Consider the following 15,038-nt stretch of genomic DNA (forward strand, 5'->3'; position numbering starts at 1 on the left):
AACTCCCCGAACTCCTGGCAGAGCACAGCTTTCTGTTTTGAAAGTAATGGCCTCATGTCTCTTGTGAACGAGCCCTGTTAAAGATCAAAGCAATCTTTCATAACCTCGTTTTGATGAGTTAAGGGAAAATGAACCAGAAACACGAGGATTAAATGTCCCTTAAGACTCCCCTTGGGATGTAAATTTGGAGAAGAATGTGTTGGGCCAAACCATGTATGGGCTTTTTATCAGACCCTGACCGCGTGGGGAAAACAGAAGGTTTCTGACAAGTCGAGGCATGTCTGCCTAACTGGTCTACATTACAGTCCTTAATGGGGTCTCCTAATGGAAAGGTCACCTGTACGCTGGTGGGGAAGGTGGTGCTCCCACCTACAGATCCCAAGCTCTTCAAATGGACCAAGTATCACCATCTACCGTTCCGGGTGTTCCTTTTGCTTTAAATCATTCAGTTCCCGAAGTGCTTCTGAACAGCTAGAGATGTCTCCTAGGGCTCCAAGCTTATCAGGAAATATGATTTTGTTTATGTGCTAATTTTTCTCTAAAAACATAGCTCTCTCAAAGGGGTATCTGTAACACATGTAACATCAAAGAGGAATGATGATTCAGTCTGTCTCTTAAATGTAAAATGAATGTAAGGCCATTGAGGGCTTTGCTTGTGTTTCTTAAGGTGAAGTTCGCATAACATAAAATTCGCCATACTAAAGTGGACAATTCAGTGGCATATAGTATATTCTCAATGTCAGGCCACTTCACCCCCACCTCTGTCCGTTTGCAAAGCATTTATATTACCCCCAAAGGAACATCTGTACCCACTAAGCCACTGCTCCCCAATCCACCCCCAGCCCATCGGTCTGCTTTCTGTTTCTGTAGGTTTACCTATTCTTGTTATGTCACATCAACAGAATCATACAATGAATGACCTTTGGGCATCTTTCATTATTTTTGAGGCTCATCCACATATTAATCTATATTTATTAATCTATATCTCCTTCCTTTTTATAATAATAAATAATAGCCCAGTATATGCACATGCAGCCTTTGTTTGCCCATTCACCCAGGGCTAGCCATTTGGGTGGTTGCCACCCTTGGGTCAGTGTGAGCCGCGCTGCTGTGAACCTGTGTGTACATGCGTTGATGTGGGCAATTATTCGCAATCCTTTGGGGTCTATACCAGGGAGTGGAGTTGTTGGAAGAACATTTGAAGCTGGAAAGAGCTGTAGCTATACTCTGCACATTTAATTTTTCCCAACACCATACACACAAGTAACAATCCCCACAGCTATAGATTCTTCTGATTTCCCCAATGGAGCCTTTACCAGTTACCCTAAATTGGAACTAAAATGGCTACCTGGCATTTCAAGACCAGAGGGAGCAGGAAAAAGAGGTCACAGTGGCTGCTGGAGGGGTTGGCACTGACGTGCAAGGGAACTTAGGGGCACTACCCCTCAGAGAGAGTAGGAACGGGGTTCATGGGAGTCAGGGCTTACCCCTTAGCGTGTCTACTTGGACTATCTGCCCCTGCTTAAAGATAACGAAGCACAACCTCAATCTATGGGGCAGGATCATCAAGGACTCACCCTCCTTGGGTTAAAAGTTTGAGCATTTGATCAAGCAAAGAATCCCAACCATCAGAGGTGGGGTGCAGGCAGGGGACAGGTGCAGTGGAATCGCTAGCCATTCAGCCAACCATAGCCTCATGACCAGCTGCAGAAAAGCAGGCTGACATCTTTACCAGTTCCCCCTCCAGGTTGCTAGTCTGTAATAATTTCCTCCCTTTTTGTGTTTGAAAAGAAGTTTTAGACCTCAGTATACACCCCTCAAGATTAAAATGTGCCAACAAAAGCCTCTATAGGAATGTTTGTAGCAGCATTATTCATAAGAGTCGAAAATGGAAATAACCCAGTATCTATCAACTGACAGCTGAATAAATTGTGGCTATTCATGCAATATAATACTATCTAGCAATTAAAACAAAAGAAGGACTGGTACACACAACTCACAGAGGAACCTTGAGACCACGAAGCTAAATGAGTAAGGCCAGTCACAGAAGACCACATACCTTATAATTCCATTTGTAGGAAGTGTTCATTTGATAGACAAGTCTAGGACAGAAATTGGACTGGCGGGGCCTCCCTGGTGGCACAAGGGGTTAAGCACAGCACTATGAAGCTATCCGCAGCCTCTGCAGCACAAGTTTAATCCCCAGTTGGCCAGAGAACTACCCACATGATGCAGCAGACCTCTCCTGTCTCACCTGCTGCTCCCCTCAGCAGTGTATTTCAGTCATCTGCCTGTTCTGCTCCCTTCTCTGTCTCTGCTGAATCCTCTCACCCCCCGCACCTCTGGCCTGTACCCCAGTTCTTGGATGCATAAATAAATCTTTAAAAAAAAAGAAATTGGACTAGCAGTCCCCAAGGGGATGGATGGATTGTGGGTGACAGCTAAGAGGTATGTGATTTCTTTTGAGAGGCATGGAAAAGTTCTAAAGTTGGCCATGGTGAAGATTGTACGACTCTGAATACATTAAGAAGTGTGACTTCTCACATTTAAATGTAATACATTTAAATGTGTGACACACACCTAAAGGAAGTTGTTAAAAAACAACAAAATGTTTTGAACTGAGTAGTAATTAAACCACTAAACATACCAAGATTTGGGGTACAGCTAAGGTAGCAGTTAAATGAAATTGTAGAGTCCTAAACAATATCTTTAAGATATAAGAAGGACTTAAAATAAATGAAACAATGTCAATTAAGAAGGCAGAAAAAGAACAAAGTCAAGCCCCCAAAAGTGATAGGAAGAAATAAGAAAACAATGAAAGAGAGGAATCAAAAGCAAAACAGAAATTATCAATAAAATAAAATTCTAATTGTTGGAGAAGAAAAACAATACAAGCCTAATAAAATAAATCCCTGGCAAGGTGAAGAAAATACGAGAGAAGGAACAAATAAACGTTAGGGACAATAAAATGCAATGTAATCCAAATGCAATAGAAATCAAAATATCATCAGGGACTCCACCACACAATTTTATGTCAATACATTTGGAAATAGAGATGAAATTGCTAATTTTTTATAAAACTAGAACGCTGAAAGTTAAGAAGAAATAGAAAAACTGATCTTAGCATTATAAAACTTGATTTGACAATCAGTTCTCCTCACTGCCCAACCACCTCCCCAAAAGACACTAGTCTTAGATGATATTAACAGTCGATTTCACCCAACCTTCAAAGAAAGGATCATCTCTCTTACATAAACTCTTCTTTAACTTATAAAGTTGGTCCAGGCTTGATGCCAAATGAAACAAGGACAGTATGAGTGGGAAAAAAAAAACACCCCACAACACTGATAACGTAATCACACTTATAAATGTAGATAAAAAGTCCTGAAGAAATATTTGCAAATTAAATCCAACCGGTGTAGTTTTCAAATGATCATGACTACTTTTTATTTATCCCAGACATGTGAGAACATCAGAAAAATCCATACATGGAAGTTTATCTTACATATAGATTATAAAAAAAATAAAATAACCTATCTTATTCTATAAATTCAGTACCCACTCTTTTCTAGAAGATAAACTTAGGAAACACTAGAATTAGAAGGAAACTTCCTTAATCTGAGTAAGGGTTTTTTCGTTGTTGTTTGTTTGTTTGTTTGACCAAAACCCTGTAGCAGTTACATCACATCCATTTAGAGTATTATCATTTGCCATTTCATCTTCTGTTTACAAGAAAATCCAGAGTTCAAATGCCTATTCTGCAAGGGTCAACTACACTAGTACATGCACTGAAAGGGAGCAGGAAGGAAGGGAGGAGGGAATGGAAATATCAGAGGTTTGGAAGGGAAAAGAAAATCGTTTTTAGAAATAGAAAATGCATAGTGATAAACAGATGATCTATTGGAACTGATAAAAAGAATTCAGGAATGTTGCTGATGACAAGATCAACATAAAATTCAATGTTTATTTGCCTACATGTCAGCAGCAAATTAGAAAATAAAATTGAAAAACAAATCACCCAATTCACAATAGCAGTAAAAACTATAAAGAACTCAAGGAATATGCATCACATAAAATGTTTAAGAGTTTTATGGAAAAAATGATAAAACTGTATCAAAATACATTAAAGAAGATCTAAACAATGGGAAAGACGACTGAAATGCAAAAATGTCAATTCTACCAAATTATTTATAAATTTAACTAAATTAAAAACAAGATCCCTGCAGAATTTTTTGGGTTTCCAAACTGATTGCAAAATTCATACAAAAATTTAAAGCATGAAAAATTTATCATTTTGAAAAAGACAAACAAGGAGACAGATAAAACAGTTGCCCTGAAGATATCAAAACATTCAAGATAGTGACAGAAATCGAAATACATTGGTCTGGGCATAGACACGGGACTGAAACAGAAGGGTCCAGTCAACATCCACGTACATGGAGGAACGTGGAGTTAACAGGTGTCACCGCTGACGAGCGAGGAAATGAGGTGCTCAGTCAGCCATGATGGAAACTTGGCTTGCCACATAAAACAAATCATTAGATTTCTATGCTGATTATACAAAAATAATTTCTGGAAGAATTAAAGATGTCAGCATGAAGCATAGCAACATAAAAACTGCCAGAATGCGTGGGAGAGCATCTTTACGACCTGGGATGAATATGCCATTGGAGAGTCTGCCAGAGTGGGCGGGCTACGCTGGCTTGTCCGAGTTCCCCACCCTGGGGGTCTTGCTTCTCCAAAAAGACAGTTGGAGCAGTATTTTTCAGAGTCCTTCCCAGCAGAGTTGCAGCCTGCAAGTGAGGCCAGCTGATCAGACGCCACAGACGGCCTTGGTGGGAAATAAGGACGCGGAAGTGAGGAACAGGCCTGGCTGGGGGCGACTGGGGCCTCCGCCATTTTGTGAGAGCTTGGACGGCTGAGGGATGTGGTTTGGGGACAGATTCCTGAAAGAATGTCGGTTGGAGGAATGTAGCTATCCTTGAGTTCAGTCCCTTCCCATCACTCCCAAGCCCAGTGTGAGAGCCCTGTTGTCTCATAAATGTCTTTTCTGCTTAAACCATCCAGCCTAGATTGTATTGCTTACAACTAACAACCGACAGAGAACCTCCTCAGAACTGAAAACATCTTTTTAATAAAATATATCATAAACAGAGTTAGAGATTGAAAGAAAAGCAGGCTTGGATATTTTCAGTATCTATAACAAAGGAATTGATAAATATATCTTTTATCAGAGAATGTGTATTCAGTGTAGAATTTAAATAAAGAGAATGGAAATGTATTCAGTGTAGAATTTAAATAAAGAGAATGGAAACACCCCAGAAAAATGATAAAAGTCAACTTTCGGGGCAGAAATCCAAATGCCTTTACCATAGTTTATATTTTACATATTTTTCTTGCTTCAAAATTACGCAATTAGAACTATGCATTATGAGTGCAAAGCTATATAGAATATGAACAGCATAATTACAATTACGTAAAATTTTAGAGTAAAATAAAGCAACACCTTACCTAGGAAGATATATTTGAAATGCAAAATTTAAACTGTGAGAAACCCAAAGCTTGCTCAGTGGAAATGACAGTGACACCCCCTCCGTTTTACCCCCTGAGGTTCACAATCAAAGAAGACCAAGGATTTCATTGTATTTTATTTCTGGGGGAAAAAGACAAAGTGTTGGCAGTTGTTTATGTTTGGCACAGATTCTTCTACTTCATTTCTTATATATAGAATTACAGTTTTTATCAAAATAAGGGGGGTGCAATTGTATGGGGAATATAAAAATAAAAATTTAAAAAATTAAAAAAAATAATTACAATATTTAAAATGTTCCTCTCTTTTCTCTCTCTGTCTTTTATAAATATGAGACAGACAGACTCACCGTTGAGTCCGTACATTGTAGGATGTTGAGATAATATGAGAAAAATAATGGCATTTTCTCTTTATAAAAATTACAACATGAGGCCCTACATCAGAGCCCCCAAAAATTAAACTTTAAAAAAAAAAAAAGCGAATTTCTTCGGCTTATTTTTGGCTCAGTTTTAAATTATATACATATTTTATTGTAATGAAATGAAGATAAAGGTAAAGGTGATTCATTTACAATGTCTTTGAGTCCTAACATGTTCCTCCTGCTGGTGTTGCTGTGTCCTTCAGGATGAATCTGTGCCTCTGTGACCCTAAATCCCAGCCCTGAATCCCAGCCTCTTGAGGCCACAATGGTGACACACACTTGTCATTCACAGGCCAAGCCACAGGATGCCACTGTTGCATTTTTGCTATCATAGGCTTTTACTTAAGCTTAGGTGAATGAAGAAAGAAAGAAAAATCTCTTTTTTATAAACAGGCATATGACAACTCTTTAAGTTTCAGATTCAAACTTTACCTTCTGGATTATTTTTAAAATCCTTTTAGGTTGAATTTTGAACATCACATATTGAAATTGTAGGAGTCTATCATTAATGACATTCCGGAGTCAAGCCAAAACCAATGATTTTGAAACACTCTAAAGAAACAGAGTCCTCAGAGAGTTAAATTCTCAAAAGAGGTTTCTAGGCCAACTACGTGAAGTCAATTGCTATATGGACACACTTGAGATCTTGGTGATATGTTATTTCCTAGAACTGACAAAGTATTTACTAGATTTAAACATATCTAAAATTGTTTGTTTTTAATGGGGCCAGTGCATTTTTGAATCAAAGTGTTGGGTAAATCAAATAATGGTCTACCTTTGTCTTATCCAAAGATACTGTATTTGCATTTCCGACTGAAACACAAATGGTAGTTGTACTTGGTACGTTCATTCTGACCCTGTCCTAGACTCTAGAAAATAACTGAAGATGTATAGCTTAACAATGACAGGTCCCAGAGAAATTGATGTTTAAAGGGAAGCGTTCCTTTTGTCTTATGAGCAGATAAAAAGGACGGAAAGGCTCTCCCAAAGCAGCATGCCTCCTATTAAGGAGCGATTGTATTTATACATTTATCCATACCTGGTCTATGTTGCTAGAAATAAATCATAGCTTCTCAAAGAGACTGTCTTGCAATCTGGGAACGTAACACATCCAAAGAAAAAGAAAAGGTGCTGTTAGGAATGTGATGTGCCAAAATATTTGAGGGTCTCAGTTCACAAGAGGAGAGTCCCCAGGGACTAGAGCAGGCAGGAAGGGTTTGGGGGAAGGAGCAAAGTGCAGTGAACTTACAGGTGAGAGTCCCTTCCTCGCCAAGTCTCACCTGTCCTCCCCTTGGCCAGACCGAGTCTGCCCCTTTCTCCCACCAACTCCATCAGATCCTACTTCTGGAGCTTTCCATAACACTTTAACATCGGGTTAGTTCTGTCTCCCCAAAATAGTTCATGTGTGTATTTCACACACACGAGGCGTGAAGCATCAGGCCACCGTGGTCCCCCTCCGCGGGGCTGGTGATCTAAGGAGAGCATGGCATTTCTCTGCCACTTGTCTCTCTCTTCTGTGGGACTGTGAGCCATGGAGTGCTCCAGCCTGGGGCAGAGCCGACTGTGAGTAAATGTTGGGTAGATGACCATGGGCCAGGATGGGGCAAAGACCGGGCGATCAGAGCTTAGCAGGGAGTCCTGCTTGGCAGCTGGGAACGGAGCTTATGGCGACAGCTTACGGGAGAGAAGAGACAGTGGAATAAGCTGAGAGAGCAACAGGGCTGGACGCCACCTGCGCAGGAGGGTTGCTGGCGATGCCCAAACCAGCCGCAAGGACGGCTTTTCCCCGATGGGACGTGTGCTTGTCCTTGTCCTTACCAGCCGCTGGCCCCGGAGAGCCATTTCTGTTATGGAATTAAGCACAGTCAGCGCCGCTACTGCGCACGCAGCGTGTCTGTTCTGCAGTGAAGTCACCGTCACGTATTGGGACCCAGCGATACAGGGCAGGCTCCTAACGGCCCAGGTGCCGTGTCCCTCCGGCCATCTGGTTCCTGTCCTCGGCGTGGAGGTGAGCAGGCCACTGCCCGCGAAGGAGTCATGACGCATTTGACCCGGTTCTTCTCAGGCACCTGAGTCACAGGTCACCCTAGAGCCGCAGGTTCATTTACAGCCCGAGGGGACCCCTCAGGGGTCAGCATGACTCACAGAAGCGGGGCTTGAGCATCATGCAGAGCTGGCTGGCGGTCAGGTCATAAATTTTTTTAACTTAACTAAAATAGCCCGAGTCTGAAGTCAGGACTTTGGTTGCCTAAGCAACCGATCGGGTGAAGCAGCAATCAATTACAGCGGGTCTTATCAAATAGAGCCGCTACCATCTTCAAAAGGGCACGAGCATCCCGATGTTGCTGGAAAATACAATTCAGCGTGCAGGAATGATTCGCAAGTTCACAGCAAAGGAAAATGAGGCCACCGCCAGGTCCACGTCCGGCAGACGGAGGCCCTAATTGAGAGCATTTTCGAGAGCAGAAGGCCTTGGTGCTAACCTCTGCCCTTCACTGACGGGGCAGCTGACCTGACCTCGGGAGGCACTGCCTGCCCGCTGAGGGGAGAGGTTCTGGAAGCCTCCCGGGAACTGGCATTCACAAAAACACTACAAAGAGGAAAAGGCTCCACAAATAATAGGCACTGCCGTTTCTGAAAGACGCAAAACAAAATTAGTTGAGGGAAAGCTACAACAGAGCTTTAATATTTGAGCAAGAAATACCTGGCATCCAGCAGTGGAGGCGGGGGGAGGGAGGAAGCGTTATCTGCACAAAAACTCACCTGCTTAACAATCCGCAAGGATATTTCATGTGATGGGTTGTCTTTGACCCTCCAAGAACCAACTGAGTTATTCTGGGTAACTAGGCCCTTTGGCCAAGGTCTGGCCATAGCAGGGACTCACAGCATTACCCTCGTTCTCAACTTACCCCAAGTGCCATTTGTCTTGTCCAGCTCACTGCCCCTGTCCAGAGGCCCGTCCCTCATCCCACACCCACCCACACCATTTCACTGCTGTGGCCCACCCACACCATTTCACTGCTCCGTCTCTCTGCCTCTGGGCTCATACGAGTTCTGTTCTCCAGTGAGTTCTATCCTCTATTCCCCAGCCACGCTGATTCCCCGTCCCAGAGGTTCTGCTCACTCTTCTGCCCTTGAAGGCCCAGGCCCGAGCTCCAGCAACCCCACATATGTTGCCTTTGCTAAGTGTTTCTCTTGCTTTGTCCCCTCAAACAGACAACAAACTCTTTGAGGGGGGTCCCAGAGGGACCTCGCTATTCTGATGATACCACAGTCCCTGGGACCCAATGCTGCAAAGTGTAGGACACCTTGTCCATAGAGGCGGAGGAGATAAAGCAGGTGCAAATGTTCATCAGTCCCCATGCATCCATGGGGCTTCGCCCAGAGCTGGTCCCTACGTCCACCTTGAAGAGGAGCCAGCTTCTATCTCCTGGAGGAACTTGGGACACAGCCGTGCCAGGCATTTACAGAAGTGCAGTGTGAGAGCGGAGCTGCCTGTAGGGCCCCGTCAGACGAGGAGGGGAGCCGGTGTGGCTGCAATGCCTTCCCTTCTGCCTTCCCTGGCACACTGGGGGGCAGGGATGAGTACACAGACCTTGAACTGTAAGGATGTGAGGGCACAGGGACACGGTCGTGTGGCAGAGGACTGTGTGCCAGCAGAGACCACTGTCCTCCTCATCTGCATCCCAAGGGTCCAGAGGGGTCAAAGACCAGCGTCCTCTGACTTCTGTGTTCGCCAGCAGGTCTGCTGAGGGGAGAGGTTCTGGAAGCCTGAGGGGAACTGGCCTTCACAAAAGCACTGCAGAGGAAAAGGCTCCACAAAAAATAGGAGCCATCTAGAAGGCTCTCTCTCATACAGGAGAAAACTCAACCTCTTGTCCGTCCTGAGTTCTGCCTTCATCTCCACCTCCCAGAACACCACTGAGAGAAATCAAACCCAGATTAACAATCCTCAAGTCTGAATATCCTTATTTGCCAACCTTTGACTTTTATTCAGATACAAGGGACACAGGAAAATGCAGTGATTCTAAGCGTTCAGCCTGATGAACTTTGACAATTGTATGAACACAGGTCGCTACCACTTCAATCAAAACTTAGGACACTCCCATCACTCCGGAATATTTCCTTCCCTCCTTCCTGGCAGTCCCCACCCTAACCCCTGACAAATGGATGGATGATGCCATTGAAAGAAACTTTTAGGGAAGGGGAGCTGATGAATGTGGATAAGGGGGGGCTCAGATGATAGTGGGACAACCTGAGGGAGAGCCCTACAAGCAGGGGATTCAGAAGGAGATTTGAAGGTCCATTAAATGACAGAATGTTTTGTTAACATGTCTGGGAGATTATCTAATCGGACTCAGATAGCTCCTCTTATTTCTTTAAGCAAGATGAAATCCAACCCTAAACCTCAATTCCACCATTTAACAAACGAGAACAAAGCTAATTGTTCCCACAAAATGCCAGGGTCAGGGATGCCCCCAAGTTCTTTTAGGATCTGCCAACTGGAGGAATTCCGCTTTCACATGTTTTATTAGTTCCGATTCCTCGTGTGATTTTATTTTTTTTAAAGATTTATTTATTTTTATACAAGAGCTGGGGTACAGGCCAGAGGCGAAGGAGGGTGAGAGGATTCACCAGAGACAGAGTGGGGAACAGAACAGGCAAACTGATGAAATACGCTGCTGAGGGGAGCAGCGGGCGCGACAGGAGCGGTCTGCCGTGCCATGTGGGATTCTCACTGGCCGGTGGGGATCAAACCCGCACTGCAGAGGCTGTGGACAGCTTCAAAGCGCTGCGCTCAACCCGTTGCACCATGGGGGAGGCCCTCATGTGATTTTAAAAAATAAATATCAAATAAGTTTGAAAACCTAAGAATTTGGCCATTTTACTTGTGGTGCTATTATAACCCTTCCTCTTTTCTTTCTTTTTTTTTGAGCCCAATCTACCCTCTTTTCCCAGATGACACAGTGAGTCTCCCCCTTCCTCTGGGCTTTTAGGCAGATGTTACCTCTGCAACGAGGCCTGGGGAGAAAGAGAACCAGGAGACCGCGCTGTTTTTGAAAATGAGGTGGAGAAAGTGCTTCAGGAAGAGCCGTTGCTCTGTGACCAGAGGGTGTGTAAGTGGAATGAGGACTGGACTGAGGATTCAGCCTCCTGGGGACATGTGGACCATCCACCCTGGGGACTGCTCAAACGCTTAGAAACTCATCTGTGATTTTTCTAAGGTAACAGTGGTGGTAACTGGATGGCGAGAAATAATTGGCATGATTATTATGTTCCTTTGCTTGACTGTCCCTCTTTTAATGTAACAACTATCAGCTGATTTTATAAATATAACATAAAATCTTAAAGCACATATAAAATAATAGAAAAAATATTTGGAATTTTTTAGCATTTAACTATTATTTCTAATTTATTTTTACTACCATGCTCATCTATGACTATGTTCATGAAATTTTAGAATCGGGAAAAATTGAACATTACAAGTACCAGTTAACATTGTTAAAGTTCTTGTGCATAATATAAAACACCTCTTATAATCTATTTAAGCAATCCACTATTGTTAGAGTTTTGAGTGGCTTCCAACCAAACTCTTATTATTGGATGTTTTGGTTGCTTCCAAGTTGGCCCTAACAAAGCAACACAAAGCCAGAATAACTGGATGAAAATAAATTGCAAATAAAGGAGAAGAGGAAAAAATGAGGACAACAACTGGAGAAATTCTGGGAAAATAGACAAAATTGCTTAAAGAAATGAAAGGTTTGAAGATGCCCACCCCCCAAACACACACAATTTGCCAATATTTGTAAAAAGAAAAAACAAGCAATAGTAATTAGAAATCATTCAACCAAATTATTATCATTATTATTAATATTAATATTATTAGACATTGTTGACTCAACTACGTTGTTTTCAGCAAAACTGTGTGCATGACCCCTTCTGGGGCAATGCTTGTGTAGCCACTTGAGCTGATGAGCTGCCAGTGGTGTGAACTAGAGTTTATCTTAGTACTTGCAAGATGCTTTCTAAAATCCAATTGTATTTGACAATTGTATGAACACAGGTCACCACCACTTCAATCAAAACTTAGGACACTCCCATCACTCCGGAATATTTTCTTTCCCTCCTTGCTGGCAGTCCCCACCCTCACCCCCCACAAATTGATGATGCCATTTGTGGGCATCTCGAATCTCAAATGTGGTGGTGACCCTGACCCAACCGTGCCAAGCCCCCAGCACCACACCCGAGGTGCGGCTAATGCTGAGCCCTCGATTCATTATCCCACTGGGTCCCAGTCCTGTTCCCAGGGCGGTCAGTTCAGCCCTTTCTCCTCTGGGTTGATCCCCAACAGTCCCTCCGTGCAGAAGGGGAAGGAAACAGGGTAATCTGAGCCCCAGCACAAGCTTGCCTGGGGTGGAACAGAAGCGGAGAGGCTCTATGCAAAGAAGGTGTTTCTTCCTGCTCCTTTTTGAATGGAAAGGATCCCAGCAGCGGGGGGCAGTGGTCAGAGAGTCCTCCCCACCTTGGCCTTGACTTTGACAGCCTTCACCTTCCTCCGTCCAGTCTTCTGGATCAGGATTGATGTGAGGTTCAGACTGAGAAATAAAAACAAGACTTAGCAGCGTATTTGCTATAAAACCACGACTGGAATTCTTACTCCCAAGGAGGGCGCATTTGTTTCTTGGCACATGAAGTTGCTTGTCTGGTTCTTCAGAAACAACATGAAATCCTTGACCAACTCTGAATCCAGCCATGGGTTGGAATCTCTACTGCCAGGAACGAAGGTGAGAAGCCAGTGCAGGTCGCGTTCCTCAGAATACGCCCTGTCCTGTCAGAAACTTGCAGCCTGTTTTACCTCGTCCCAGAGCTTGTTGTTTCTTTTATGTTCATGTGCTTTAGCTGAACTATTTGAAGTAAGTTTCAGGCATCTAGACATTCACCCCAAAGCATCTACCACAAAGGCCACCCTTCCAACCACAGCACTTTTATCATCCTTAAGAAAATTAGCACCCATTTTAATAACATTAACATTAAATTTAATGATACCTAATGTACAGTCCACAGTCAATTCTCACAAATGTCTTCTATGGATTTATAAAGAGCCAGAATGAGGTTCAGAACCGGAATGAGGCTGGAAACTATATGACAATACCCAAAATGCTACCCTCTAAGAAGCCAGCACTCCCCAAGTGCAGACCAGCCCAGCTGAGTGGAATCCTTCCAGGAGTCACATTTTTGAAGGTAAAATTAATTTTAGTGATGTATTTTTATATGTCAAAAGTATTTTTTTTAAGATTTATTTATTTATACAAGAACTGGGGTACAGGTCAGAGGCGTGGGAGGGTGAGAGGATTCACCAGAGACAGAGCGGGGAACAGAACAGGCGGATTGACCGAAGTACACTGCTGAGGGGAGCAGTGGGCAAGTTGGGAGAGGTCCACCGCGCCATGTGGGTTTCTCCCTGGCCAGCTAGAAATTGAACCTGCACGGCAGAAGCTGCGACAGCTTCACAGCGCAGCGCTCAATCCGCTGCGCCACCGGGGAGGCCTATCAAAAGTATTTCAATATGCAATCAATATTAAAATGTTATGGGATGTTTTTCATTTTGTCTCTTTGAACAAGTCTTAGAAAGCCTGTGGGTGCTGGGCCCCCCAATCCCCAGTAGCTGCATTCCAGGTGCTCCGGAAACAGAGCAGGTGCAGACAGGATGAACGTCGAAGGTTGGGGTTGGGGTGTTGCAGTTTCCCTGCCCCCCCCACCAGCTTTATTGAGATGTAATTAACGTATAACATTGTGTATGTTTAAGTGTGTGGTAATTTGATACACATCTGTATCGCCAATGTTTACCTAAATGAGGGTAGTTGACCGCATCCTTCACTTCACATAATTACCATTTTATTGTTGTTATCATTAATGTGAGCACATTAAAGCTTTGGCCTCAAAGCAATTTTCAAGTACAGGAGACAGAACTGTTTTCTAGAGTCCTGTGCTGCACAGCACTTCTCCAAGCTTATTTACCTTGTAACTGAAAATTTGTTTCCTCCAACCAGCATCTCCCCACCTCTGCAAACATAAACAGCTCGGAGGCAAAAACTGGTGAAACCTGTGAGGGGCCATCGCAGCTGTGCTGGCCATTGGTTTCTACACAGCCAACAGCTGTTGGCTTCCCCTGCAGAGCAGCCCACCGGGGACTGCGACTTTTCCTTGCTGGTCTCAGTGGAGTGAAACCCAAGCGGGTCCTTCGAGACTGGTGACACTGGTTGCCACCCCGCCCGCCCTGCCCTCTCTCCGTTGGGGCTAGCAGAATGCTTTCCAGCTGGGGCGCTCCCGCCGGGTGCTCTGAGTGGTGCCGCCACGGGGAAGGGGCAATAAGCAGGCACCGTGAAGTGTTTTCTCTTCCCTTCCAGAGTTGTTCAGCTCAGTGGTTTGTCCCAATGTGTTGCTGAAGTTTGTTCGGAGAGAGTGGTCTAATTACTGATCCTTGTGGCAGGATGAAGGCTGGGGTACTTTACCCTCCCAGTCTTGCTGGGATTTTCATCTTTGTGCTAAAGAGAATTAGAGAGTGGAGAGGAACCAGAGCTATTTGTTCAGTGTACTTTGAAGTGACTACAACCCTTCCCTTGCTGAAATTTCAGACTGAAAGAAAGGTTTTCAGGAGGAGACGTGGTTAGAAGAAGACTGAGTGAGTCTTATGATTTTGAATTTGATCAGAGCTTTATTATGATCAACTCTCTTGTGTGGCTTGGGCAGCCATTTTAGGCTTCCAGCATCTTCTAAGTGCAGACCTGGTGCTGTGACACTTGACATCTCAGCCCACACAGCTTCTCATCGCTACGTCTCATTTTGGGGAGATGCACTGCTCATAAGAAAAATGGACTGAACATCCAATCAATGAGAGTTTCATAAATATTCTCATTTTGTATAAATAAAATTGCTTTGAAGTGAACCATATTTCCAGCTTCTGGCAGCAACAACTTTAGCAAATGCTCTTTGGGGAAACACCCTCCATAAATATTAACTGTGAAAAGAGTTTTGTGAACTCGAATTCACTACATGAAGTCACAGAACACAGACTGGTTTAAAATT

Source organism: Talpa occidentalis, unplaced genomic scaffold (assembly GCF_014898055.3).
Source record: "Talpa occidentalis isolate TD23 unplaced genomic scaffold, MPIMG_talOcc4v2.1 talOcc4.13, whole genome shotgun sequence".
In the NCBI taxonomy this organism is placed as follows: domain Eukaryota; kingdom Metazoa; phylum Chordata; class Mammalia; order Eulipotyphla; family Talpidae; genus Talpa; species Talpa occidentalis.